A 25,112-nucleotide genomic window follows, 5' to 3' on the forward strand; every position below is an offset into this window, starting at 1 on the left:
CCCGGAAGTATGCTTACAAGCTGTTGAGTGTGTTATCACGACTATGTTCAGAATATAGTGAAGGACCAGTCTTTTTGGTTTGAATTTCCGGGTTATCCATCTCAGACACCTGATTCTCAGGGCGGTAAGCCGCCTTGTGACTTGCGGTTTGCCTTCTTATGCAGATAATTAAAGGTACTTTTTAAAAGGTTGAGAAGCACGAAGGATAATTATAACCCGGAGGAGCATCAAAAAAAAGAATGACTTCAAAGGATTTCAGCATTCCTTGCGTGCACGATGGCACGGCAGAGATAAATTGTTGCACCTATTCTATTACAAAAATCTTTCAAAGTTCCAAGGGTGGAGCGTTGCTTGGTGAGCCGCTAGCCGGTTTATGACGCCTGCTGAGTCGAAGTCCCCGGCTCATCTTCTGCTCCGGCTGATCCCAAGGCTTCGAAGGTCGACGACTTCCAGTTGATGCCACTGAGAGGTTCGAACTGAGCTTCTTCGTCAATTAACCCGGCCGGGTTAATCTCCGGGGCGAAGGTGTGCTGGCGAGCCGGAGGAATCAGATTGATAGCTTCATAGCGAGGGGTTGGAATCCTCTGATTCTCCGCGTTGTATCCCGGCTGATACTTGGTTAAATCGGTGTCGTTCCCGATGATGGTGGCCACCGGGCGCACAGCCTTCACACAAGCCGCGAAGTCCTTCTGGTCGAACGCTGAGCCGTCTTCTTTCAGGATGGGGTAACCCAGGGCGATGTCTGCCGGGTCTAGCTCCGGCAAGAAGGCTTTGGCCCGGCTCAGTGCGGCGATTGCTCCGGATCTCGCGGATGCTCGTCGTAGCTCCTGGATCCGCTGCGGCAGAGCTGCGAGCCGGCGCAGGACTTCGGCCAGATGAGTCGGCACTTCATTCGACAGGGCCACCACAGCTAAAGCCCACTGTGACCCAGTGTAGAGCTGTTCCACCAGGGTGTACATGGCCTTTAACTTGGTGACCACGCTCTGGTTCAAGTTGGCGCTTCTGGAACCTGTTTAACAACATCAGATGACCCGGTGATAAGGATGAGTTAAGAGATGTAAACATTCCAACGTGAATGAAAGCCGGTGAGGCGACTTACCGAAGATGGCAGCTACCATTTGGGACACTTGGCGCTTTAGACCGGAGAGCTCAGCGGTCTTCTCAGTAAGGGCCTTCTCCGCCTGTTCTGCCCGGGTCACCAGTGCAGCTTTCTCCTCAGCCCAGGCCTTCCGCTCAGCGTCGAATTCAGTCTTCAACTTCTCCTGAGCGGCGATGCTGGAGACAAACTTGGCATTTGCCTTCCGGGTCTCCATCTCTTGTGCCTTCAGCCGGCTCTTGAGATCCGCCAGGTCCGACTCTAATTTCTTGCCAACAGCCTGCATATATTTCCGGGTTATTAACAGTCATTCTATAAAGTCCCAAGCGCTTTCCAAGCAAAGACACTTGGCACTTGGGGGCTAATGCATATTGAACGTATCTATTTATGTACGGCCGGCTCAGTTCAGTAAGCCGGAATTTAAAGTCTACGACATGTTCAAGTATAAGTCCTAGACTTGGGGGCTAGAATGACAAGGATCACTATGCAGAAATAAGAAAACAGCAGAAGGTTACCTCAGATTTCTGTTGGATCTGGCTGACCATGGCGATCTCGGCGTCTCGGCTCTTGTGAACCTGGCTGATATAGCCTGAGACAAGCTCTCCAATGCTTAAATCGGTGTAGCTGGAGAGATCCAGATTCACCCGATGGGGTTGCAGCAACTCCCCCTTCGCAGAGCATTTGGCCAGTGCGGTCGGCCTCCCCGGCTCAACATACTCCGTCCAGGTAATTACCACGTCCGGGTCGTTAGCTGGTGGGGCTGAGCCGGACGCCTCCGGGTTAGCTGATGCTTCGGTTGTTCTCTTGGTGCTCGGGGCAGGGGCTTCAGGCGCCGTGTCCATGGGAATGGTGGCTTCGGGGGCAGAGGCGGCTGGCGGCTCTTGAGCCGTCGTCTCCGGTTCAGGCAAGTCTGGCACTCCGGTTGACCTTGTCTTCTTTGCTCTTTTGGTGAGCTTTGCCTGGGCACTGAAAAGGCAGAAGTGTTAGGCATACAAAGGGTAAGTACAGACAGATAATGTAAGAAGATTGTTATTACCTGGGGGCAGTCTTGAAGGCCGGCAGACTTGACTGCATGGAGTCACCCGAAGAGGGGGAGGTCTCCTGGTAATTGGAGTCAGAAGAGTTGAGTGGCTGACGGATGACACCCGCCAACGGATGAAAAGGGTACAGGTGAGAAAAAACCTCTGTGCGGCATTTCCTCGTTGCGTCGGGTAACCCGGTGGAGAGGTCGGTGTCCTTGCGGGCCCGGGTGTGGCGCCGGCTCTCGTGAACCTGCTGCTTCAAAAGAAATTGAGGGTCTCGGTGAGCTAATGGATGGGAAAAGCTTACTTTCCGGGTTACCCTTCGGAATTTCAGCTGTGGTAAAGGCTCCGAGCCGGAGGAAAGTGATGTTACCTCTTCGACCACCGGGTTACTGGCGCCGGTGTCATCCTGTCAATAAGCAAGTGTTGATAAGGCGGACAGCATCAGACAACATTTATAGCAAGAATTTAAAAGGTTTAAGGGTTACCTCTGACTCGGAGCTATCGCTTAACTGCATTAGTTCCGAAGCAGTGGGTCTGCTGCCCTTCTTGCGAGGGGCGGCTTTCTTGGCGGCCTTTTTCGCCTTCCTGGCCTTCTTGGCCGCCTCATGGTCATACTTGACCCGCCAGAATTTATCATCAGCCTGAGAAATACAGTAATGGATTCCTAAAATGGTTCAAAGCAAGGTGACATACCAAAGAAGTTGAAAGGTTAAAGTCAGCGGCTTACCGCTGGGGCTGGATTGGTCTTGCAGAACGGGGCTAGCCCGGTTCTTCCACAGTCTGCCAGGCTCTCGTTTAACAGAGCCTTGGTCTCTTCTTCAGCAACGTCTTCTGGAAGATCATTGCGACTGTGCCTCTGTGGGTCATCCTTTCGCCCGGTGTACTCACACATTAAGCCGGGGCGGCGGCTCAACGGGATCACCCGCCATGAGATCCAGACCCGGACTAGATCAATTCCGTTCAGACCGTTGCCTAGCAGGGCCTTGATCTTGTTGATCATTGGAAGCAGTGGCTGGCGTTCCGCGGCAGTTAGTTTGTCGGAGAGAGGATGGGTCGGCTCCAGGCGTGTTGGGCGAAAACCGGGCAGCGGATTCTCGTCAGCCGGGGATGTATCTTGACAGTAGAACCAAGTCAGGTTCTAGTCCTTAGGGTGGCTCGGCGGTTCTGCGTAAGGGAACAGACAGTCCCTACGTCGCTGGATGGAGATGCCGCCTAACTCTAGACTTGGCCCGTTGGCACACTCATTCTGGCGGTTTAAATAAAACAGCTCTCTGAAGAGCAGCAGACTCGGCTCTTCTCCAAGATATACTTCACAAAAGACTTGGAAGTTGCAGATGTTGGATATGGAATTTGGTCCTATATCCTGAGGTCGAAGGTCAAAGAAGTTGAGCACATCCCGGAAGAATTTTGAGCCGGGCGGTGCGAAGCCCCGGCTCATATGGTCCGCAAAGATCACTACTTCCCCGTCCCTCGGCTGTGGTCTTTCTTCTGACGGATCAGGGGCACGGTAGGACATCACTTCCTTCCTGGGCAGATATCCGGACTTAACAAAGTTGGCCAGGGTTTCATCAGTGACGTTGGATCTCATCCAGTTGCAAGTGATGGGAGCCTTGGGAGGCATGGTGACGGTTGGTGGTTCTATGATAAAGAGAAAGGTGTCCGGGTTAATTATAAGCCGGAGTTTATCATTCAAGCTACAATGAAGGCTTATGAAGGGGACTAATGATATATATTGATACGATGGGTTATCTAAGCCGTCGGGGCTTTCAGGATAAGTTGATCATCTACGGTTTACTACAGTTAAGCCGGAAGAGTTGACAGAGCATGTTTCTCTTTAAACCGGAAAGTTTTTCGGCGCGTGTATTCTTTAAGTCGGAAGTGTAAGCCGCCAAGGTTCAAGGGCTGCAGTTTTTACCAAGTGTGGTAAAACAGATTTCACATATTGCAGTAACTTTTTTGGATCAAAATGGTCGGGTGAAATGAAAATTTTCTAGACCTAAAAACAGAGGCAGGAGAAGTTCTTGAGGTGGAGCATAGTTCTTATGCAGTAAAAAGAAGGTTCTTTGCAGAAGAAACGGATTTCAAACATCTACCGCACTGACTCTAGATGAGGTTACAAATCAACTAAGTATGGTGACTATAAGAAGTACGGAGGTTTGCGGCAATGGGGAAGAACGCGAAGAACACAAGATGAACCCTACAAGTAGATCTATCTGGCAGAGTGAAGAAGACTTACCGGAGTTGGAAGGAGCGGAGGTCGCCGCCGTGAGTCTGGTCTGAATCAGGGTGATGCAGCGGCCGGGTTGATGAAGACCAGGGGCGCGACGGCGGCGGCAGTGACGGAGCTCGAGCAGAGGAGCGATGGCACGAGGAGGAAGAGGGAGAGTGTGAGAAGAAAGTGCTGGGCCGGCCTATTTATAAGGCCGAGTCATAAGTGGGCGCGGGATTCAACGAGGCCACGGCGTGGTTATCTCCCCCTCACGGCGCCTCGATTCTCAGAAGGACAGTAACAGCAAAGATCCGTTGCGGATCTGGCGGAGTAAAAAACGGACTTAATGGAGGATGACGTCACGGCGGATTATCCGGAGTCCAGAGGATGACGTCACTCCGGGTTATGACCTTCACATGAATGGTAAGCCGGAGATTTTTTCTGTCTGCAGAGCTGAAGATTGACACGAGCCGGCTCAAGTCAATCTGGGGCCTAATGTGGAGGATATAGACCTGGGAGTCACCCGCCAGGAGGGTCGGGTTACACTAAGCGTCATTGCCAGAAGCCCGGAGCTAAATTTCAGATAATGGGCCAGAGATGGACTGAGACCCGGCGATGGCTTAAAGCTCGTAGTACAATCTTTATTGTTATAATAGAACTTGTAGTGTAAGGCAGGTATTGTTTAGAGTCCGAGCCGGACACTCTTATGAGCCGGCCGGGACTCTAAGGGCTGCTGGGCGTCAGCCTCCCTATATAAAGGGACGACCCGGCAGCGGTTTAAGGGCGACAACGATCTCTCCGAGAGCCGGGCATAGCTGTTTAGCTCCCTGGCGATCGTAACCCTAATCAATAACACCTCGAACTGGACGTAGGCTTTTACCTTCACCGTAAGGGGCCGAACCAGTATAAACCCTCGTGTTCCTTGTCCCGCATAACCCCTTCAAGCTTCCTAGTTGCGATGGCTCCACGACTAAGTCCTAGCCCAAGGACATCTGCCGTGACAATTCCACGACACCTTTCTTGCCCTTGCCCTTCTTGAAACTAGTGGTTTTACTAACCATCAACAATTGATGCTCCTATTTGATGTCTACTTTCGCGGTGTCGCGAATAGCTCAAGGATCATCATATCTATCCCTGATATGTTATAGTTCATCACGAAGCTCTAGTAGCTTGGTGGCAGTGACTTTGGAGAACCATCACTATCTCATCTGGAAGATTAACTCCCACTCGATTCAAGCGATTGTAGTACTCATACAATCTGAGCACATGCTCAACGATTAAGCTTTTCTCCTTAGTTTGCAGGCTTAAGAAACTTGTCAGAGGTCTCATACCTCTTGACGTGGGCACTAGCCTGAAATCCCAATTTCAGTCCTTGGAACATCTCATATGTTCTGCGATGTTTCAAAAACGTCTTTGGTGCCTCAATTCTAAACCATTTAGCATTACGCATTGAACTATCATGTAGTCATCAAAACGTGTATGTCAGATGTTCGCAACATCCACAACCGACGCTCGAGGTTCAGCACACTGAGTGGTGCATTAAGGACATAATCTTTCTGCACAGCAATGAGGACAATCCTCAGTTTACGGACCCAGACCGTATAATTGCTACTGTCAACTCTCAACTAAATTTTCTCTAGGAACATATCTAAAACAGTAGAACCAAAGAGTGAGCTACGATATAATTTGCAAAGACCTTTTGACTATGTTCATGATAATTAAGTTCATCTAATCAAATTATTTAATGAACTCCCACTCAGATAGACATCCCTCTAGTCATCTAAGTGATACATGATCCGAGTCAACTAGGCCGTGTCCTATCATCACGTGAGACGGACTAGTCATCATCGGTGAACATCTTCATGTTGATCGTATCCACTATACGACTCATGTTCGACCTTTCGGTCTCTTGTGTTCCGAGGCCATGTCTGTACATGCTAGGCTCGTCAAGTCAACCTAAGTGTTTTGCATGTGTAAATCTGGCTTACACCCATTGTATGCGAACGTTAGAATCTATCACACCTGATCATCACGTGGTGCTTCAAAACAACGAACTTTCGCAACGATGCACACTTAAGGGGAACACTTTCTTGAAATTTTATGAGGGATCATCTTATTTATGCTACCGTTGTTCTAAGAAAATAAGATGTAAACATGACAAACATCACATGCAAATCATAGAGTGACATGATATGGCCAATATCATCTCGCATCTTTGATCTTCATCTTTGAGACGCGACATGATCACCTTCATCACCGGCATGACACCATGATCTCCATCATCATGATCTCCATCATCGTGTCTTCATGAAGTTGTCTCGCCAACTATTACTTCTACTACTATGGCTAACGGTTAGCAATAAATTAAAGTAATTACATGGCGTTTTCAATGACACGCAGGTCATACAATAAATTAAGACAACTCCTATGGCTCCTGCCGGTTGTCATACTCATCGACATGCAAGTCGTGATTCCTATTACAAGAACGTGATCAATCTCATACATCACATATATATAATTCATCACATCCTTTTGGCCATATCACATCACATAGCATACCCTGCAAAACAAGTTAGACGTCCTCTAATTGTTGTTGCATGTTTTACGTGGCTGTTATGGGTTTCTAGCAAGAACGTTTCTTACCTACGCAAAAGCCACAACGGTGATATGCCAATTGCTATTTACCCTTCATAAGGACCCATTTTCATCGAATCCGATCCGACTAAAGTGGGAGAGACTGGCACCCGCTAGCCACCTTATGCAACAAGTGCATGTCAGTCGGTGGAACATGTCTCACGTAAGCGTACGTGTAAGGTCGGTTCGGGCCGCTTCATCCCACGATGCCGCCGAATCAAGATAAGACTAGTAACGGTAAGCAAATTGAACAAATCATCGCCCACAACTACTTTGTGTTCTACTCGTGCATAGAATCTACGCATAGACCTAGCTCATGATGCCACTGTTGGGGATCGTTGCAGAAATTAAAAAAATTCTACGCATCACCAAGATCAATCTATGGAGAGACTAGCAACGAGGGAGAGGGGAGTGCATCTTCATACCCTTGAAGATCGCGATGCGGAAGCGTTACAAGAACGCGGATGAAGGAGTCGTACTCGCAGCGATTCAGATCGCGGTTGATTCCGATCTAAACGCCGAACAACGGCGCCTCCGTGTTCAACACATGTACAGCCCGGGGACGTCTCCTCCTTCTTGATCCATCAAGGGGAGAGGACAAGTTGAGGGAGAGCTCCGGAAGCACGATGGCGTGGTGGTGGAGCTTGCAGTTCTCCGGCAGGGCTTCGCCAAGCACTACGCAGGAGGAGGAGGTGTTGGGGAGGGAGAGGGCTGCGCCAGCGGAAGGGCTGCGGCTCCCATGCGCCTCCCCACTATATATAGGGGTGGAGGGGGCTGGTTTCTTGCCCTCCAAGTCCGTTGGGGCGTTGGCAAAGGTGGGGGAAAGAAATCCCATCATTTCCCTTCCCCACCGATTGTTATCCCCTTTTTTTAGGGATCTTGATCTTATCCCTTCGGGATATGATCTTATTCCTTCTAAGGGGGGATCTTGGTGCGCCTTGACCAGGGGTGTGGGGCCTTGCCCCCACTACCCACGTTCATGTGGGTCCCCCCATGCAGGTGGGCCCCACTCCGGAACATTCTAGAACCTTCCCGGTACAATACCGAAAAATCTCGAACATTTTCCGGTGGCCAAAATAGGACTTCCCATATATAAATCTTTACCTCCGGACCATTCCGGAACTCCTCGTGACGTCCGAGATCTCATTCGGGACTCCGAACAACATTCGGTAATTGCACACTAATTCCTATAACAACTCTAGCGTCACCGAACCTTAAGTGTGTAGACCCTACGGGTTCGGGAATCATGCAGACATGACCGAGACTGCTCTCTGGCCAATAACCAACAGCGGGATCTGGATACCCATGTTGGCTCCCACATGTTCCACGATGATCTCATCAGATGAACCATGATGTCGGGGATTCAATCAATCCTGTATACAATTCCCTTTGTCAATCGGTACGTTACTTGCCCGAGATTCGATCATCGGTATCCCAATACCTCGTTCAATCTCGTTACCGGCAAGTCACTTTACTCGTTTCGTAATGCATGATCCCGCGACTAACTACTTAGTCACATTGAGCTCATTATGATGATGCATTACCGAGTGGGCCCAGAGATACCTCTCCGTCATACGGAGTGACAAATCCCAGTCTCGATTCGTGCCAACCCAACAGACACTTTCAGAGATACCTGTAGTGCACCTTTATAGCCACCCAGTTACGTTGTGACGTTTGGTACACCCAAAGAATTCCTACGGTATCCGGGAGTTGCACAATCTCATGGTCCAAGGAAATGATACTTGACATTAGAAAAGCTTCTAGCAAACGAACTACACGATCTTGTGCTATGCTTAGGATTGGGTCTTGTCCATCACATCATTCTCCTAATGATGTGATCCCGGTATCAATGACATCTACTGTCCATGGTCAAGAAACCATAACCATCTATTGATCAACTAGCTAGTCAAGTAGAGGCTCACTAGGGACATGTTGTGGTCTATGTATTCACACATGTATTACGGTTTCCAGTTAATACAATTATAGCATGAACAATAGACAATTATCATGAACAAGGAAATATAATAATAACCATTTTATTATTGCCTCTAGGGCATATTTCCAACAATATATGTGATCAGATCACATGTTGAAGTCCTATTTACACATGTGCCACACAAATCCATCTTCTTGTAGGTGAACTATTCAAAGAACAAGGCCAACCGTACGAAAGTGAAATTCCAACAGACGACAAGATCTCGTAGCTATATTGCACACTGCGAGGCTCTTGTAATTAGCTGTTGTTTCACTCCTTTCGCTGTACCATATTATCAGATCTATATTGACTTGTTCCAAATGCAGAGGAAAGTCCGCAAGGACCAAAAAGTACCTGAACCAAATGTTGTGGAAATCTTCAAGGACTGTCACACCAGCAAGAAGAAGGGCATGACTACACCAGTCAAAGCCGCTATTGTAAGTCCTTAATCCTCATGCCTTTTAACTACTACTTACTCTGACTTGTGCCTTGAACTGCATGGTTTGCAGCCAATGTCTATTACTCTTTTCAATTTTATGCACAATTGTCTTAGCGTATCATTGCACCTTACAAGGTTTAAAAGAGAGGAGTGATGTTCCTTTGATCTTGACATGTAATCTAGTTCCGTGCTAGACTTGCCCACACAACGTTACAATTGCATGTTTGTCTATTCTCAGTTGTTTTGTGATATGAATGATGTCATACTATGCTTACTGTATTATAAACTTTGTCTCTTTATCCTTAGCCCTCAATACAATGTGAAGAAATAGACAATACATTAGCGATGGTACATGGTCATATGTTTGGAACCTGGTTTTATTATGTACTTTGCAATAAAATACAACTATTATTTTACATGGGTTCACCAGAATAAGTTCTGTATATAGACCAAAGCTATTTTGTTTGGTTTTTCTGCCTCCTTAATATCTTCTGTTATGGTACTACTAATGTAAAACCTCAACTTTTCAGCGAGCTATGGAAAAAATGGTGGAACCGCCACCTTCTGAAGGTGGTGAGGCAACTATAACCGCAATGTCAGCTCTTGCTGCAGTGGGTCAGTACCTGTCCACTAATAGTGCCAAAATCACGTTCCTGCGTAATACTGGCTTGGTTGTTAAGGCAATCTCGTCCAAACTGCCTCATGATCAAGATATGCAAGCTCAAACAATGTTGTATCTGCGCTCCAGACACAAGTCCATTCCCTAACAGAGACCCTTTGTGAAACAAGGAGAGACATTGTTCGATGTTGTCAAGATATGCATGGTTTTGAAACCAGACTATCAGACATTTGCTATGTTGTTCAGGAGCCTAGGAGAACTGAAGGCGAAGGTTATGGTGCTCCATCGTACAATACAGCATGAAAACGTAACAGTCAGGTCAAATGAACTAAGCTTCTGAACTTCTGGTGGTGCATTTATCTGCTAGACCGTTAACTTTTATGCCAACCTTCCTTTTGTATAGTGTAGGGTGTTCCCTATATTTGCACTGGTGGCGAAATTTGATGCCCAGTGGATGTAATATGTGTAATAGCCGTGATAGCCTAGCATAAGTTGCTTGCTTATTTATTTCCTTATTGTCTTGTTTATTTGTTTTCTTGTAGTCAGTGCAGTTCTTCCGCGGTCTGCTACTGGCCGCAATAACCTATTTTTTAAAACTAGGCCTCATTAACCATGGGCTACATATTTACTGTAGTTAACATGGGCCTCCTACGGGCCATAGAAACAATGGGCCTTCTAAGGGTCGTAGAAACAATGGGCCTTCTATGGGGCGTAGAAACAATGGGCCTTATACGGGCCGTAGACACAATGGGCCTTCTACGGGCCGTAACATCAATGGGCCGTATGATCGGTTGGCCAAACATGGGCCAATAACAGACCACATTATGGCCGTAAATGGGCTAGAGCTGAAATCGTCTGTTCATGGGCCGACCATAACGTGCTGTCGTTAATCGGCCGTATTTGATGACGCTATGAAAACGGCCCAACGTATTAACAGGCCACAAACGGGCCGACTGTAACCACAGGCTGAATTTGGCCCACAAGCAGAAAATGACGGTAACGGGCCGTAAGTAAACGAATGCTGGAAATGAGCCCAAGAATAAATGGGCCCTGAGAAGGCCGAAAGATAACAGGGGTTGGAAACGGCCCAACTGAATAATGGGCCGTTAATGGGTATAAAGTGATACACTGTTCATTACGGGCCAGTTTTACCACGGGCCGTTAATGGGTATAAAGTGATACATTGTTCATTACGGGCCAGTTTTACCATTGGCCGTTAATGGGCCGAAGTTACTAAGGGCCTCATATGGGCCGAAAGACGTCATGGGCCATACATGGGCCGGAAGTTAAAATGGGCTGGAATTATATTGGAAGGCCCAGATGATGCTACCGGGCCTAATTCGGATAGGCGGTAAACAGGCCCTGGGTTAGCGGGCTGTAAATGGGCTATATGCGAACAGGCCGTTAACAGGCTTGCTGTGGGCCGGCCCGCCACCTTTTGACCAAGTCAAACGGGTCGGCCTTTTCATAGGAATGGGCCTCTGTTGGGCCGTGCCACGTGTCGATGTATCATAGGCGCTTTGGGTCCAATGAGTGGATGACATCTGTCCCAACGGTGAGCCGACACGTGTTTCCTCCTGCCAATGATGATTTTACACATGGAAAATCCAAATTGGTCGGGGCTGTTAACGGGTTATCGGATCCAAAACCGGACCCGATAGCTTAACAGCGTTCTGTTACGGTGGATGCCATGTGTCGGTCACCCTTGATGAAAGCACTTCTGTGACGCGCGATTTATCGTCATGGAAGTGGACACTTCTGTGAGGATAATTTTGGTAATGTCATGGAAGACTTCTACGACAGCACAGGTATGACTATCTTGATTCTGTCATAAATTTGTCATGGATGTACATGCATGACAGAAAACGTGACCTACTGTGACAAACACGTATCATCACGGAAGTGTATTTTTTTGTAGTGTTAGTGCAAGTTCTCTCAACAAGAATAACATAATTGGGTCATATAACTATCCCTCAACATGCAACAAAGAGTCACTCCAAAGTCATTAATTGCGGAGAACAAACGAAGAGATTATTGTAGGGTACGAAACCACCTCGAAGTTATCCTTTCTGATCGATCTATTCAAGAGCCCGTAGTAAAATAACATGAAGCTATTCTTTCCGTTTGATCTATCCTAGAGTTCATACTAGAATAACACCTTAAGACACAAATCAACCAAAACCCTAATGTCACCTAGATACTCCAATGTCACCACAAGTATCCGCGGGTATGATTATACGATATGCATCACACAATCTCAGATTCATCTATTCAACCAACACAAAGAACTTCAAAGAGTGCCCCAAAGTTTCTACCGGAGAGTCAAGACGAAAACGTGTGCCAACCCCTATGCATAAGTTCACAAGGTCACTGAACCCGCAAGTTGATCACCAAAACATACATCAAGTAGATCACGTGAATATCCCATTGTCACCACAGATAAGCACATGCAAGACATACATCAAGTGTTCTCAAATCCTTAAAGACTCAATCTGATAAGATAACTTCAAAGGGAAAACTCAATCCATTACAAGAGAGTAGAGGGGGAGAAACATCATAAGATCCAAATATAGTAGCAAAGCTCACGATACATCAAGATCGTGCCATATCAAGAACACGAGAGAGAGATCAAACACATAGCTACTGGTACATACCCTCAGCCCCGAGGGTGAACTACTCCCTCCTCATCATGGAGAGGGCCCGGATGATGAAGATGGCCACTCGTGATGATTCCCCCCTCCGGCAGGGTGCCGGAACAGGGTCCCGATTGGTTTTTGGTGGCTACAGAGGCTTGCGGCAGCGGTACTCCCGATCTAGGTTTATTTCTGGGGATTTCTGTATTTATTGGAATTTTTGGCGTCGGTCTCACGTCAGGGGGGTCTCCGAGTCGTCCACGAGATAGGGGGACACGCCCAGGGGGGTAGGGCGCACCCTCCACCCTCATGGACGGCTCGGGACTCTTCTAGCCCAACTCTTTTACTCCGGGGGCTTCTTTTGGTCCCTACAAGATCCACAAAAATTGGCAGGTCAATTGGACTCCGTTTGGTATTCCTTTTCTGTAAAACTCAAAAACAAGGAAAAAAATAGAAACTGGCATTGGGCTCTAGGTTAATAGGTTAGTCCCAAAAATCATATAAAATAGCATATAAATGCATATAAAACATCCTAGGTGAATAATATAATAGCATGGAACAATCAAAAATTATATATACGTTAGAGACGTATTAAGCATCCCCAAGCTTAATTCCTACGCGTCCTCGAGTAGGTAAATGATAAAAACAGAATTTTTGATGTGGAATGCTACCTAACATATTTATCAATGTAATCTTCTTTATTGTGGCAAGAATATTCAGATCCATAAGATTCAAAACAAAAGTTTAATATTGACATAAAAATAATAATACTTCAAGCATGCTAACAAAGTAATCATGTCTTCTCAAATAACATGGCCAAAGAAAGTCATCCCTACAAATTCATATAGTTTGGCTATGCTCCATCTTCGTCACACAAAATGTTCAAATCATGCACAACCCCGATGACAAGCCAAGCAATTGGTTCATACTTTAGTATTGTCAAACTTTTTCAACTTCCATGCAATACATGAGCGTGAGCCATGGACATAGCACTATAGGTGGAATAGAATGGTGGTTGTGGAGAAGACAAAAAAGAGGAAGATGTTCTCACATCAACTAGGCGTATTAATGGGCTATGGAGATGCCCATCAATAGATATCAATGTGAGTGAGTAGGGATTGCCATGCAACGGATGCACTAGAGCTATAAATGTATGAAATCTCAACAAAAGAAACTAAGTGGGTGTGCATCCAACTTGCTTGCTCACGAAGACCTAGGGCATTTTGAGGAAGCCGATCGTTGGAATATACAAGCCAAGTTCTATAATGAAAAATTCCCACTAGTATATGAAAGTGAAAAAATAAGAGACTCTCTATCATGAAGATCATGATGCTACTTTCAAGCACAAGTGTGGAAAAAGGATAGTAGCATTGTCCCTTCTCTCTTTTTCTCTCTTTTTTTTGTTTTTTTCATTGGCTTCTTTGGCCTCTTTTTTTTCCTCACACGGGACAATGCTCTAATAATGATGATCATCACACTTCTATTTATTTACAACTCAAGGATTACAACTCTATACTTAGAACAAAATATGACTCTATATGAGTTCCTCTGACGGTGTACCGGGATGTGCAATGAATCTAGAGTGACATGTATGAAAAAATTATGAATGGTGGCTTTGCCACAAATACGATGTCAACTACATGATCATGCAAGGCAATATGACAATGGTGGAGCGTGTCATAATAAACGGAACGGTGGAAAGTTGCATGGCAATATATCTCGGAATGGCTATGGAAATGCCATAATAGGTAGGTATGGTGGCTGTTTTGAGGAAGGTAAATGGTGGGTTTATGGTACCGGCAAAAGTTGTACGGTAATAGAGAGGCTAGCAGTGGTGGAAGGGTGAGAATGCGTATAATCCATGGACTCAACATTAGTCATAAAGAACTCACATACTTATTGCAAAAATCTACAAGTCATCAAAACCAAGCACTACGCGCATGCTCCTAGGGGGATAGATTGGTAGGAAAATATCATCGCTCATTCCCGACCTCCACTCATAAGGAAGACAATCAAAGAAACACCTCATGCTTCAAATTTGTTACACAAGGGTTACCATATGTGCATGCTACGAGACTTGCAAACCTCAACACAAGTATTTCTCAAATTCGCAATTAATCTACTAGCATGACTCTAATATCACCATCCTCATGTCTCAAAACAATCATCAAGCATCAAACTTCTCATAGTATTCAACGCACTTTATATGGAAGTTTTTATTATACCCATCTTGGATGCCCATCATATTAGGACTAAATTCATAACCAAAGTAAATTACCACGCTGTTCTAAAAGACTCTCAAAATAATATAAGTGAAGCATGAGAGTTCATCTATTTCTTCGAAATAAAACCACCGCCGTGCTCTAAAAAGATATAAGTGAAGCACTAGAGAAAACGACAAAATACTCCAAAAGATATAAGTGAAGATCAATGAGTAGTTGAATAATTATGCAACTATGTGAAGACTCTCTAACATTTAAGAATTTCAGATCTCGGTATTTTATTCAAACAGAAAGCAAAACAAAATAAAATAAAATGACGCTCCAAGCAAAACACATATCATGTGGTGAATAAAAATATAGCTCCAAGTAAAGTTATCGATGAACGAAGACGAAAGAGGGGATGCCTTCCGGGGCATCCCCAAGCTTAGGATGTTAGTTGTCCTTGAATATTACCTTGGGGAGCCTTGGGCATCCCCAAGCTTAGGCTCTTGCCACTCCTTATTCCATAGTCCATCGAATCTTTACCCAAAACTTGAAAACTTCACAACACAAAACTCAACAGAAAACTCGTAAGCTCCTTTAGTATAAGAAAATAAAACCACCACTTAGGTACTGTTGTTAACTCGTTCTAAATTCATATTGGTGTAATATATACTGTATTCCAACTTCTCTATGGTTCATACCCTCCGATACTACTCATAGATTCATCAAAATAAGCAAACAACAGATAGAAAACAGAATCTGTCAAAAACAGAACAGTCCGTAGAAATCTGATTTGTTCGAATACGTATGGAACTCCAAAAATTCTGAAATAAATTGGTTGATGTGAGGAATTTGTCTATAATCATCTGCAAAAATAATCAACCTAAAATCACTCTCCAGTAAAAAATGGCAGCTAATCTCGTGAGCGCAAAGTTTCTGTTTTTTACAGCAAGATCACATTAACTTTCACCCAAGTCTTCCCAAAGGTTCTACTTGGCACTTTATTGAAACAAAAGCTATAAAACATGATTACTACAGTAGCTTAACCATGTTGACACACAAAAACAGTAGGGGTAAATATTGGGTTTTCTCCCAACAAGCGCTTTTCTTTAATGCCTTTCTAGCTAGGCATGACGATTTCAATGATGCTCACATAAAAGATAAGAATTGAAACATAAAGAGAGCATCATGAAGAATATGACTAGCACATTTAAGTCTAACCCACTTCCTATGCATAGGGATTTTGTGAGCAAACAACTTATGGGAACGAGAATCAACTAGCATAGGAAAGCAAAACAAGCATAACTTCAAGATTTTAAGCACATAGAGAGGAAACTTGATATTATTGCAATTCCTACAAGCATATATTCCTCCCTCATAATAATTTTCAGTAGCATCATGAATTAATTCAACAATATAACCATCACATAAAGCATTATTCTCATGATGCACAAGCATAGAAATTTTATTACTCTCCACATAAGCAAATTTATTCTCATGAATAGTGGTGGGAGCAAACTCAACAAAATAACTATCATGTGATTGAAAATTAAAATCAAGATGACAAGTTTCATGGTTATCATTATTCTTTATAGAATACATGTCATCACAATAATCATCATAGATAGGAGGCATGCTTTCATCATAGTAAATTTGCTCATCAAAACTTGGGGGACAAAAATATCATCTTCATCAAACATAGCATCCCCAAGCTTGTGGCTTTGCATATTATTAGCATCATGGATATTAATAGAATTCATACTAACAACATTGCAATCATGCTCATCATTCAAATATTTAGTGCCAAACATTTTAATGCATTCTTCTTCTAACACTTGAGCACAATTTTCCTTTCCATCATTTTCACGAAAGATATTAAAAAGATGAAGCATATGACGCACCCTCAATTCCATTTTTTGTAGTTTTCTTTTATAAACTAAACTAGTGATAAAACAAGAAACTAAAAGATTCGATTGCAAGATCTAAAGATATACCTTCAAGCACTAACCTCCCTAGCAAAGGCGCCAGAAAAGAGCTTAGTTGACGGGGTGTTAGTGCCGCTTACCTAGCCTCCCCGGTAACGGCGCCAGAAAAGAGCTTGATGTCTACTACACAACCTTCTTGTAGAAGTTGTTGGTCCTCCAAGTGCAGAGCATTGTAGGACAGTAGGAAATTTCCCTCAAGTGGATGACCTAAGGTTTATCAATCTGTGGGAGGCATAGGATGAAGATGGTCTCTCTCAAACAACCCTGCAACCAAATAGCAAAGAGTCTCTTGTGTCCCCAACACACCCAATACAATGGTAAATTGTATAGGTGCACTACTTCGGCGAAGAGATGGTGATACAAGTGCAATATGGATGGTAGATATAGGTTTTTGTAATCTGAAAATATAAAAACAGCAAGGTAACTAATGATAAAAGTGAGCGTAAACGGTATTGCAATGCTTCGAAACAAGGCCTAGGGTTCATACTTTCACTAGTGCAAGTTCTCTCAATAATAATAACATAATTGGATCATATAACTATCCCTCAACATGCAACAAAGAGTCACTCCAAAGTCACTAATAGCAGAGAACAAACAAAGAGATTATTGTAGGGTACGAAACCACCTCAAAGTTATCCTTTCTGATCGATCTATTCAAGAATCCGTAGTAAAATAACGAAGCTATTCTTTCCGTTCGATCTATCCTAGAGTTCATACTAGAATAACACCTTAAGACACAAATCAACCAAAACCCTAATGGCACCTAGATACTCCAATGTCACCACAAGTATTCGCGGGTATGATTATACGATATGCATCATAGAATCTCAGATTCATCTATTCAACCGACACAAAGAACTTTAAAGAGTGCCCCAAAGTTTCTACCGGGCAGTCAAGACGAAAACGTGTGCCAACCCGTATGCATAAGTTCACAAGGTCACTGAACCCGCAAGTTGATCACCAAAACATACATCAAGCAGATCCCGTGAATATCCCATTGTCACCACAGATAAGCACATGCAAGACATAAATCAAGTGTTCTCAAATCCTTAACGACTCAATCCGATAAGATAACTTCAAAGGGAAAACTCAATCCATTACAAGAGAGTAGAGGGGGAGAAACATCATAAGATCCAACTATAATAGCAAAGCTCGCGATACATCAAGATCGTGCCATATCAAGAACACGAGAGAGAGAGACCAAACACATAGCTACTAGTACATATCCTCAGCCCCGAGGGTGAACTACTCCCTCCTCATCATGGAGAGCGCCAGGATGATGAAGATGGCCACCGGTGATGATTCCCCCCTCCGGAAGCGTGCCGGAACAGGGTCCCGATTGATTTTTGGTGGCTATAGAGGCTTGCGGCGGCGGAACTCCCGATCTAGGTTTATTTCTGGGGGTTTATGTATTTATAGGAATTTTTGGCGTCGGTCTCACGTCAGGGGGGGTTTCCGAGCCGTCCACGAGATAGGGGACGCGCCCAGGGGGTAGGGCGTGCCCTCCACCCTCGTGGACGGCTCGGGACTCTTCTGGCCCAACTCTTTTACTCCGGGGGCTTCTTTTGGTCCATAAAAAATCCACAAAAATTGGCAGGTCAATTGGACTCCGTTTGGTATTCCTATTCTGTAAAACTCAAAAACAAGGAAAACAGAAACTGGCACTGGGCTCTAGGTTAATAGGTTAGTCCCAAAAATCATATAAAATAGCATATAAAACATCCTAGATGGATAATATAATAGCATGGAGCAATCAAAAATTATAGATACGTTGGAGACGTATCAATATCATGCTGTTCCATGTTGCTCGAGCAAGAAAATACAAGGCGAAAAGAGGCAGTGATTACATTTCGCCCACAAGGGGAACACGTTTCCCTATCAGAACCATGAGGCTTCTTTGAGAGAAGCTCCGGTTTTTATAACAGATTTGTAATAAAGCTTGGCCCAAATTGTATTATGTTTATACCACGACATATATGTGCCATGACGTGACACCATGCCACCTTTGATGACTTTCTGGTGAGTTTAGGATTTACGGGGATTTAAAAACCGAGATTCCAAATGTTTGAGGATGAGCCAGGATGCGGGTACGGATGTAATTCGTTCCCATTCCTGGCATCGGACCTAAACATGCACCCAAGGACACATGTACAAGTTTTCTAGCCATTTTGGTGAACTGGAGCATGTATTTGAAGTTCATATTTGAATTATGGACATTAAATGCCTAGGAAACTCAATTAGTTTATAAAAAGGCCAAGCGAACCCTGAATAAGTTTAAATTTCAGCACGGATATCCTGTCGTTCCATGTTGCCCGTAGAAGAAAATACAAGGCAAAAAGAGGCGGTGATTATGTTTCGCCCACAAGGGGGACACGTTTCCCTATCGAAACCACGAGGCTTCTTTGAGAGAAGCTCCGGTTTGTAAGAGGCTTGTAATAAAACTTGCGCCACAATGGACGAAAAAATTCCTCGACATATAAGTGCCATGTCATGACACCATGCCAGGTTTCATGATTTTCGGCTTAGTTTTGGATTTACGGGGATTTAAAAACCGAGATTCTTCTCACGAAATGTTTTCAAGTAGCACACGGTTCACTCACGAAAGCCGATATTCAATGAAAACTTCGTGGAAACCATATTTTAAAGTTTCATAAAAATCTGAAAAAAATGTGGGATGTTAAGAAGGTGATGTTTTATCGCGACACAAAATTTCAAGTTGAAAAACATTACGAGACGTGAGCTATGAAAAAGACAAATTCAGTGCTGAATAGTGACATTACTATTCGGCACTATTCAACGCTGATTTTGTCTTTTTCATAGGTCACATCTCGTAACGTGTTTCAACTTGAAACTTTGTGTGGCAATAAAACATCATCCTCTTAACATCCCACATTTTTGTCTTTTTCATAGCTCACATCTCGTAATTTGTTTCAACTTGAAATTTTGTGTGGCAATAAAACATCATCCTCTTAACTCGCATGCGGAGGCGAGTCCGTCACATCTATGACCCCACTATCTATCTTAGGGGTGTGGCTCTGGGGTGTGTGCGGTGTGGGGGTGGAAACAAAATAACCGCATTGCGTCCTGTCAAAACCTAGCGCAGCTATGCGGTAGCGCGAGGCCGAGCAGGGGGGAGAGGGGAGGGACCCCCCTGCGAGGCCGAGATAGGAACGAGCTGGAGCAGGCGCCGCATCATCGCATGCGGAGGCGAGTCCGTCACATCCGTGACCCCACTATCTATCTTAGGGGCGTGGCTCTGGGGTGCGTGCGGTGTGGGGACAGAAACAGAATAACCGCATTGCGTCCTGTCAAAACCTAGCTCGCAACAATGCGGTAGCGTGAGGCCGAACAGGGGGGAGGGGGGTCAGGACCCCCCTCCCCTCCCCCTGCGAGGCCGAGATAGGAACAAGCCGGAGCAGGCGACGACGCGGCGTGCTGCGTCTTCGCATGCGGAGGCGAGTCCGTCACATCCGTGAACCCACTATCTATCTTAGGGGTGTGGATCTGGGGTGCGTGCGGTGTGGAGTGGAAACAGAATCACCGCATTGCGTCCTATCAAAACCTAGCGCGCAGCAATGCGGTAGCGTGAGGCCGAGCAGGGGGGAGGGGGAGGGACCCCTCCCCTCCCCCTGCGAGGCCGAGATAGGAACGAGCCGAGCAGGCGACAACGCGGCGTGCCGCGTCGTTGCATGCGAAGGCGAGTCCATCACATCCGTGACCCTACTATCTATCTTAGGGGTGTGGATCTGGGGTGCGAGCGGTGTGGGGGTGGAAACAAAATAACTGCATTGCGTCCTGTCAAAACCTAGCGCGCAGCAATGCGGTAGCACGAGGCCGAGCAGGGGGGAGGGGGAGGGACCCCCCTCCCCTCCCCTTGCGAGGCCGAGACAGGAACGAGCCGGAGCAGGCGACAACGCGACGTTTGCGTCATCGCATGCGGAGGCGAGTCCGTCACATCCGTGACCCCACTATCTATCTTAGGGGTGTGGCTCTGGGGTGCGTGCGGTGTGGGGGTGGAAACAGAATAACCGCATTGCGTCCTGTCAAAACCTAGCGCGTAGCAATGCGGTAGCCCGAGGCCGAGCCACATGTGTACTTTGTGTGTATTTGAATTTTGAACTTCTATATTGTTTTTAAGTTGTCTCTTTTAGTTAGATATGGACCTCATCTGTTTTTGTATTTGAACTTCTTCTTTTTGTTTCTTAGTGTTTATTTATTCATATGCCTTTACTTCTCTAATTAGTGTACTTGAACTTCTGTTCTTTATTTTTTGAACTTCTTTCTCTTGTTTGTAGGTGCTTATTTGTGTATGTATTTTTCTTCCCTTGGTAGAGTACTTGACCTTTCTGCTTGCAATCAATTTTTTGTTTTAAGGATACCAGCAGATTTGTTATGTGATCTTAACTTTTTAAAAATAGATGCATTCAAATGGTGTATTCATTTATCAATAGATGCATTTACTTTTTTAGTTGTTGGGGGGGTAAAACTGTAATTAGCCCGACGCTCCAACACCCCACTACAGGGAGGCATTAAGTGTCGGACTCCCTCGCCACCACCTGTCAGAAATCCCCTCCCCCTGTCGCTCGCCCTCTTCTCCCTCTCTGACGCTCCGCTGCTCTCGTCTCCTCCAACCTCCCCCGACTTCTCCGCCGCTGTCCCCTGCGCTCGTGTGTGGAGTAACCGCCGCGCGCCACGCTCCTATTTCCCCCCCACGCCCCGCTCTCCCTCGCCCAGTCCACGCTCTTCTCCTCTAAAGCGAAGCCGCAACTGCCCGCGCGGTTCCAAAGTGCGCGTGGCATCGTGGGGGTGGAAGAACCGCCGCGGATTCATGTGTGCAGGGGTCGTTTGGAGAGGTACAAATGCTGCCTCCCCCTAATGCTTGCTCTTAGTTTCGCTAGATCTGTCGAGGCCTGTCTGTTTCTTCTATGTGCTCTTGCATCCGCCTCCTACCCCTTCTTCTGATGGTTGGGTGGGAGATTAGGTAGGGTTCTTGTGCGCGTGGTGGGTGGATTCCATTCCCCCGTGGTCAGATTTGTCTGTGAGATGCTTGTGTGTGCTATTTCTCCCTTCAGACTTGAGTGGATTCCATTTCTCCTTTGGTGATTTCAGCAGTCAGATGCATGTAAGAGAGGGTGTGGTGTGATGGTTGATGCTGGATCTGATGTATCTAATTGTCTTAGTGTTGATGATTTCGAAGTCTAGATTGTGTCTGTCACATGCTAGTTAGTTTATGGATACTTTTTTGTTGTGATTGCCTAGATGTGCTACTGCTCATCTTTTCATACTTTTTGATATGTTCTAGTTGTTTCATCCTAGGGTTATATTTAGTTGCTTTTTGTATTTGTTGTATGATTTTCTACTTGCTAACTATATGTAATCTATCCCCTGTTTTTAGTAGGTTGTTCTAGGGTTTGGAGTTCCATTCATCAAGGGGTTGTGTTGTCATGGCTTCAAAACCTTCTCCAGGTATTTTATTGTAGTTGGATCTTGTATTTTAAATAGCAGTTTTCTTATATATGTCTGCCCATATCTGCACTTAGTTGTCTTGTTGGACTGCCCTTTCTTAAAAGTGTGAGCTTCTAACAAAGATCATGTGTATGCATTTTTACCCTTAGTTTAAGTTAGTAGAGTGTTTCTTAATTTTTATTTGATGAATTGCTGGTGAACTATGTCACCAAGTGTTGTTGGACTTCCCAAATGTTTTCATATTTATAGTGTATATCTTTGTTTTTTTTGTGTGATCATTTTCATGGTATTGATATTTAGTTTGCGTGTGAAATAGTATTTCTGCTCATGCTACATCTTTTTTATGTGCTACTTGCTTGGGTCACATAGTTGAACTTCTGGTTTTAATTATTGCTTGTTTATAATGAAATTTGGTTGAACTTCTGTTCTACGCATTTGTTTTACTGCTTTGTTATATATTGTTGAACTTCCGGACATTCATCTTATATGTAGTAGCCCCTCTGGTGTAGATTGTTCTATATTTAGTATGTAAATTGTAGATTGTTCATTGTGTTTACTGCTTTGTTAGGTATTGTTGAACTTCTGGGTATTGGACATTGATATAAAAGTAGAACTCCCTTTGGTGTAGGATTGCGGATTAGAACTCAACTGCCTTTTTACTTGCATTTTTGTAGTTAGTGAGGAATTGAATAGTTCTGAAAAAATGCCTGCGATCAAGATGGAGCTTCAGAAGTTAATACTGATGCTCCAATATCTGATGCGGCTAAATCACCCATTATTCCTTTGACTTTGATTACTGAGGTTGCTTCGAGCCTTGCGAATAATTCAAGCCTCGAGGATCTTGCTTCTGCAGCTCTTGCTTCACCTAGTATGTGCAACTCCTTTTCTTTTCATTTTAAATTATCGAGCCATGTTTTTTTAAATTTTCCCCGTCGGGTGTTTTTGTTTTTGCTTTTGCTTTGATTTTTTGTGTTCTTGCAGATGTGTCCACAAAGGAGGAAGCTTTGAACACCATCAACGATGTTCTATCTGAGTTGGATTTATCAGAAAACAATGCTGCTGCCGAGTAGGGGGCTCCGTCAGTCGAAGGTTGTGATCCCGTTCCGGATCCTTTGTGCTCTCTTCACATGTCAAAGACGCAGTTGTCGGCGTTTTGGGAACGGGGGTCCCCAGACTTGCCTGCCTACGGCCCACGGCGTGGCTAAGCCAGCAGGCCGTACGACCCATCTTCATCAACAAGGCATCCAAGACCCTCGCGAGGGGCCAAGCCTCGCGAGGGGTACGACACAAGACCTCCTCAGGAGTGACCTAGTCAGGAAGGCTCACGAGGAGCGGAGATATCAAGGCGGGGCAAACCTCACGAGGCTCTCGTGACGTGAGCCATGTCGATCGACACCAGGCGGGCGCCCGGCAGGCGCCAGCGCGCGCAGCGTCCTTGTTTCCTCTTTGGTGCTAAGGAAGCAAGCGCAGGTGAGGAGTACCGAGGCATCAGGCAAAGGTTGCTATATCGGTGCAAGGAGACCAAGACCAGGAGGACGGCAAGACGGAGGTCATCGTGGAGCCCAAGACGACGTCACCACCAGAGCCTTTTGCAGGATAAGGCCACTTTTGTCAGGATAGCTTGTACTAGTTGTCCCCCTTCAAATTTGCCCGCCGTTGTTGGCTCCCTTCCCGCTCAATATTTGGGAAGAGGACCAGGGCCTATATAAGCACAGCTAGCCACCACCGTAGGGGCATCGAGCAGTTCACCCAGCTCTCACCCGCTAAGTCACCAAGCACAAGAACACCTCAACATCAGGAGGCTGTTCTTCCCACTGTATTGTTCATCATCAGCCCAAGAGGCAATCCACCACCACCACACTGGAGTAGGGTATTACACCACAATGGTGGACCGAACCAGTATAAATCTCGTGTCCCTTTGTGTTGTGAGTTCGTCGAGTTCGTCCGCGAGATCTTAGCGAGCTAGGGCGTAGATCGGTAGGAGGGAAAGACTTCGCGCGCACCCCAGTGTTCGAACCTTAAGGGTTTGCCGGAACCCCACATCCGACATTTGGCGCGCCAGGTAGGGGTGCGCCGGAGCTTCTTCTCCGCCAGTTGACTTGCCGACGCTCCGCGATCAAGATGTCCGGTGTCCCAAGAGCTGACTCCGACCGCTGGGCGGCCTGGTCGGCACGGGCGGCGACACCTGCCCATGAAGACCTCGACCCCGCGCTCCAGGCGGCGCGGGTGTCGTCCAACACCGCGGGGTGCGGGCGGCGCGGCCAAGCGTTGTCCACCCCCACCCCACGACAGGTACAAGCCGCTGCAAGGGCAACAAGCCACGCCGCGGCGACGGCGCCGCACTCGCGGCGAGAGCAGGCAAACATGCGGGCGGCACTCACCGTGGCAAGGGAGCTGCTGCGGTGCCGGCTGATGGAGAGCGGCCGGGATGCCCTGCTGGAACGCGTTGCTGAGCTGCTGGACGCTGCGGCCTCGGGAGCGCCGCCTTTCTGCTATCGACTTCCTTCACATGCCGTTGCGGGAACTCATGGCGGGCCTCGCCGCACCCACGCGCCGGCGGGCGCGCATGGGGGCTTCGTCGACCCCAGCGCGGCCGGCGGCGCCGGAGGCCCTGCCGCCCCCGCACCGCCCGCAACAAGCACGGGCCCAAGCGTCGCCCCCCATGGTCCCGGCGAGATGCCATGCTACTACCCTCAGGACGCTATGTTGGGCCGGGCAACATGGAGTGTGGTGCACTACGGCGAGGTGTTCGGGGTAACAGCCCCGGAAGCCTACGTGCCCCGAATGACGGACCAGGAGTACACACCGGAGGACGACCCCGTCTCGT

The sequence above is a fragment of the Triticum aestivum genome, chromosome 7D (genome assembly GCF_018294505.1).
Source record: "Triticum aestivum cultivar Chinese Spring chromosome 7D, IWGSC CS RefSeq v2.1, whole genome shotgun sequence".
Classification (NCBI taxonomy): Eukaryota; Viridiplantae; Streptophyta; class Magnoliopsida; order Poales; family Poaceae; genus Triticum; species Triticum aestivum.